The sequence below is a fragment of the Nelumbo nucifera genome, chromosome 3, assembly GCF_055504915.1.
Source record: "Nelumbo nucifera cultivar China Antique chromosome 3, China Antique-T2T, whole genome shotgun sequence".
Lineage (NCBI taxonomy): Eukaryota > Viridiplantae > Streptophyta > Magnoliopsida > Proteales > Nelumbonaceae > Nelumbo > Nelumbo nucifera.
This window is the reverse complement of record NC_142651.1, coordinates 42,019,516-42,024,997: the sequence shown is the minus strand read 5'-3', so window position 1 is coordinate 42,024,997 and position 5,482 is coordinate 42,019,516. Positions and strand designations below refer to the sequence as shown.

The following is a 5,482-nucleotide window of genomic DNA, read 5'->3' as shown; positions in this document are numbered from 1 at the left end:
CCACGTCAACTAATATGTAGGCCCTATATGTAGGGATATAACGTGGTACATCCTGATTGGCCCAGTATTAAGAGTGAAACTGTTCACGATTGACCTTCTCCACACTCTTCCGCATTGGATCATGGTTACAAAGTTGGACAGCAACGTGTCAACATCCTGTGTGCCCTACCGCAATATAAATATATCCTCTCCGTGTGCCAGCGAGTAGATTAACTCTTTCTCAATCGAAGGTGTGGACCGTCGGAGCCACCGAGGGGGGGATAGGGTTTCTGGTTTGTGTTTTCTTAGTTTGGAATTTGGAGAACAACAACAAACACTCGAGAAAGCCTCTCTCTCTCTCTCTACTGTTCACACTTTCGATTGGAAACTTCAATCTGCGTCTCTGCAGCTAGATCTCTGTGCTTAGAAGCTTAGATCTTCCATTTTGGAGGATCTTGTAGGGAAATTTCGTGGATTCTGTTGTGGTTTTCTGTCATTTTCGTCTCTAATTCGCTTGGTGCAGGTCGGGAATGCGCCGCCTCTATGGTTTTTTTTTTTTTTTTTTTTTGTTTTGGCGAGATTCGATTAGTTAATAGGCGAATGGATTCCCGCCTTGCATCAACTGAATCGGAGATGACAGTGAAGTTGGCGGCTGATTGACGTTTCCTGAAGGCGGAAGTTCAGATCTTGGATTCGATTTTAATGGCTTGACGCTTGCAGGTATTGCTCTCTGCAATTCTTCTACTTGATTTGGTTTGATCTCTTAGTTGTTGGTTTTCCCCCTCGAATTCGCTGGTTCGGCTCTGGCTGGGAAGGCTTAGGGTTTGCGTGGCCTTTGGTCTATCAATGGAATTTGGCAATGTTTTGTTTCAATTCTCATCGTGGTGATGGATTTAGTGATCGTAATTTCTGGTTCTATGTGCATTTTCTTATGAAATGTGGCGATCTGGGAGTCCGTGGCATGTGGATCTTGCTTCTATTTGAGCATCTATTTTTGTTGTATCTTGAGCTTCTGGAGTTTCTTAAGTCGATTCAGCTACAGAGTTGAACCCTCTCGTCTTTTGTGTTGCGCTTTAATCTCAAAAGGTTGGTGGATACTGACTAACGTTCAAATCGACGTCTTTGTGTCTGAAGCCTCTTTTGGCAATTACTTCTTTCTCTAATTTTAGATCTTTGAATTTCTTTCTTTTTCGTTATACGGTGGGTAATGCATTCTTTCAGATTATTTTATCGAGTTTCGGCAGAGTTAGCTCATAGTTTAGGTTTTATCTCAAACTGCTATATGGTGGGTTTGAGTGGTTAGTTTAGCTTTTAAAGTAAATTCATAATTCCTATTCTATTGTTCTCTCTTAGATATAGCTGCCTACATCTTCTTTTGATCTGTTATTTTTGTATTGTTATTGTTTGTATTTTATTTTCTTTGAATATCTCTAGAGTTGAGATGAAGGCTGTACATTTATGCATGACTGGAGTTCTTAAAGACCTCATCTTTGTATGTATCGGCTAATAATTTGCTTATCGAGAAGGACTTGATGGAAAAATGGTTCTCTTTCTCTCTCATTTTTTTTCTCTTTCTCTTTCTCTCTTTGGTTGGCTTGTTCTATTACTTTACTTTGCATTTTATATCCCATTCTCATTTTAAATTTCTGTACTTGATGTCCTCTATTCCATCTTAGAATGCATTCTGGTGTGCCCTGATATACTCAAATCTGCATTTAAGCTTGCATCCTAGGTTCGTTTAAAGTTGTTGGATAATCTTCTTAGATTTTGCTTTCAGTTATTTGAGATGTAGTCACCATTTGGAAAATTCAAGACTGTATGTTTTTGGTCAATATGTGGATCTATGTCCATTTTGTCATTGACTAATAGTCGTCTAAATGAACGTCATAGTTGCTTTCATGAAGTTTATTTATCAGTATATAAAGATATTATGGATACTTATCAAGACTCTTTAGAACCTTTTAAGTGATTCAAAGCTCTAGATGTGAGATATTATACATTATACTTTTAGATTGGATGGTGATTCTTAGATTTTGCATTCTTCTATATAAAGATATTATGGATAATTCTATCAGTGATTATGGATAATTCTATCAGTGATTATTGATCAAGTATTGTTGTGGATTTAATTTGTAATTTCAGCATGAATAATCACTGCCACATCTCATGCACTCATACCTTTGCTCTTTCACAAAATTCAGCTCTGTTATTATAACTAATAATTGCAGAGCATTTATAAATTTAAATGCACTTTGTAATTTCAATGCAAATATTTGCTGCTAACTGCATGCTTGAACTTCACAAATGCCACCCATCGTTGTGCCTTCTCAAAAGTTGTCCCTGTCAGTGCCCAATGGTAGTTCAGTGTTATCACTTGAGTATTGGAACACTGGAGTAGTTGTATTTAGGTTTCATGCCCCCTTGCAATTTTATTGGGGTTATTTTTATGTTTCTTGCACAGTGATAACGGTGCTATTTCCTTTTTCCTTTTTAACTCACAAAAAAGGTAGCAATTGTTTAACTATGGATCAGTATTATATTTCTTTTTCTTTTTTTCTTCTTTGTGAAGACAAAGATAGCCATTTGTTGGAAGCTAAAATTAGGGGAGTAGACCTTGGCATGTGCTTGACCATGAATTCTACATTCTTCTGAAAGGTAATGAGGTTGTATTAAAATGGAGGGAGAGGTTCCCTCAAGCCACAGAAATAACGATAAAGGAAGTTGATTCACAAGGAATGCAGCTTATAACTAGAAAATAGTCAAATCATCATAAATCAGTTTCCCCCATACAAAAATTATTTAACTTGATCCCCCCGAAAGTCTTTACAAATAGAAACCCATTAAATGAGACATCTCTATGTTCTACTGCGAACCACCTCCACAAGACTGTTGCTGTTCTCAAAAGATGGCAGCTGGAACCATGGTCCAGAGGATACTTCTATATCTGCTCAGAGTAGAGGTCTGCCAAGAAGATATTAAGCTATCTATGTTAGGAGGGATCACCTGTAGCTGCCCAAACAGCTTCAGCAAGTGGCACCAAACAATAAGAGAATTCACAATGAATAAAGAGGTGCTGGGTGGATTCCTCAGCTGATCCACAGAGGCACCAGTGGTTTACTACAATGTTCATACCTTTTCTATGAAGGTTTTTTATAGTGAGGATCCTACCTTCGATAGAGATTTCTGCTTCATATCCCCCACCAAGGAACATCCTCCTGGGTGAGGCATCCAGAAGAGCATAGCAGGGTTTGACAGAGAAGTGGAGAACATACCTGACTTGGCACCTTTCTACCACAGTCAATCTTCTGAGGCTGGTTGCAAGGTACCCTCTCAAATAATCATTGCTTGCCCGGAACACGTCAAACAAACTATTTTGAAGGATATTGTTTCATCTTATGACATTCCATATTCATGCCATGGGACAAATGCATGTTGAGATGCTAACTTGGATGGAAGTTCTACAAACATAAGGTGAATAATCTAGCATCTTTATTGAATTTTGTCTCATGTGGTATTTGGTTCATGTATGTTGTAAAATTTCTTACTCGACAAATCCTGTATTATTGTATATCCGTTCTTTTCAACAAAACTTGTGCCATCATTAAAGAATTATGGTGCATGGTTCTTTCGTTTTTGGGTTCTTTCTGATTGGTAAATTTACTTGCATGTCATCTTTTTTTAAGCATCAACTTAATTTCTTTTTTTATATTATTATTACTAGAAACAACATTCATTGCATACGAAATAAGTTTGCTGGTATTATTGTCTCTATCCTTGCCAGATATGTTTTTAAGTAAAGGTTTAGTAGGAAGTAGAGACCATTGTTGGGAAAACTAAAGTTCTTGACCTTTGTATTATTATTTAATTTGGGGCTCCTGTGCTGTTCAAGTATAAGAGTGACTAAAAAATGCAGAGGCATGATTGTTCCAGAACGTATAGATGGATGAGATCTAAGCCTCAAGACATGAAAGAAACATGTGAAGCTAAATGGAGGAAAAATATAGTAACATGCATCCGAGAATCATATTTTTATATAGACGACTGATGGAGCATATGAATGAATAATGATCACAAAACAAGGACTGCAAGAATAGTAAGAGATTTGCACAAACCCATCATTTTCTTGTTATCGATTTAATACCTATTCAAAGGCTCTAAGTTTTAACTATTCTTAAACACAGTTTTAAATATGTTGAAGCCTAAATACAAGCACAAATACATCCATATGTCTATTACTATATGAAGTGGATACCCCACTTTTTTGAGAGTGCATGCAGAAAATCTACATAAAGAGGATGTGCCTTCCTATTTGTACATATAATGCACATAGACACAAGGCATTTCAAGGTGTGAAGAATGTGACTTTAAGGCATGAGCCTCAAGCTATAAAACCTTAGATGCCTTCAAAGACACTGATCGGAAGGCTCTGGATTTCAGTCTTGGGAATGAACTTCGCTTACTTGCAACAAATTCATGTTATGGAAGACTTCCAAGCTTGTTCAACTTATACGCCTTAAACTGATGGTGGCTCAGTTGATAGGTTCTCTGACTCGTCGGAGTAGAGACCTGGGATCAAATCCCTCTGCCACCAGGGGTTGGGGGGGTCGAGGGAAAGGGGATGGGCTACCCCCTGTTGTGTAGCCCCATGAAGCGAAAAAAAAAAGTTATACGCCTTAAACTTGTTAGTTTGCATTGGCATTCTCCCAAGCTGTAAGTTATTGCTTTTTCGTAGAGCAACCAAAACGTGAGTTTTCAGTTAGTAATGTGCTGACTGGAGATGGTAAAGTATTGGAAAGAAATTAATTGATGTTTTATCTTTACTATTGGATTGATATATGATGTAATAAATCTAGTAGCCCTGGGAAGTTTCTGAATCTTATATTTGGCACTTAGCCACCATGCAGTGTCTTCCTCCTATTAGTTATTAGATTGATATGGTACTTATTTTGCACAATCTAGGTTTATCTTAAAGCAGTATGGACAGCTTGATTGATTATGTTGCAGCTTGATTGATTATGTTGCAGCTTGATTGATTATGTTGCAGCTTGTTTGTGGAGATAATATCAGAGGTCCAAGTTCTCATTTTGCCAAGCCTTCTGCTTTTGCCAGTTCACGGACGCTTTACCCTGAGGTTCCACATAAGCATTCAAGTGGTTTGCTCTGTTGGCTTGTTAATGATCAGGAGATTTTTAGCTTGAGGCTATGTTTGGACCTATATGATTGAAGATGAATTGAAGAAGAATCAGTGTGACATTCACATACGATAAGGAAAGTTCATAGCCCAAGACCTAGATGGAATACAGGGATCAATATAGCCAGCATTTAAGGGGGTTTCTATTGGTTCTATAAAACTATTCGAGATCTTGTATTATAAAGGAAGAGCATCGGAATGTTAATATTGCAGTATATTTATATATTTCAATATTTGAAATGCAATGGCATATGTGCTGTTAGATTTGTAATGTTTTTGCTTTATTAAATCCATGGATTTTTTTCTAAAAAA

The 5,482-nt window shown here is 37.3% G+C and overlaps 1 long non-coding RNA gene across 1 annotated transcript; it reads left to right on the top strand.

Annotated features, from left to right (window-relative positions):
- The first annotated feature begins 212 nt into the window (after positions 1–212).
- Positions 213–5,482, top strand: LOC148801155 (uncharacterized). The gene is made up of 2 exons (XR_016084199.1): positions 213–3,450; positions 4,939–5,482. It is a non-coding gene; the product is annotated as an uncharacterized LOC148801155 (long non-coding RNA).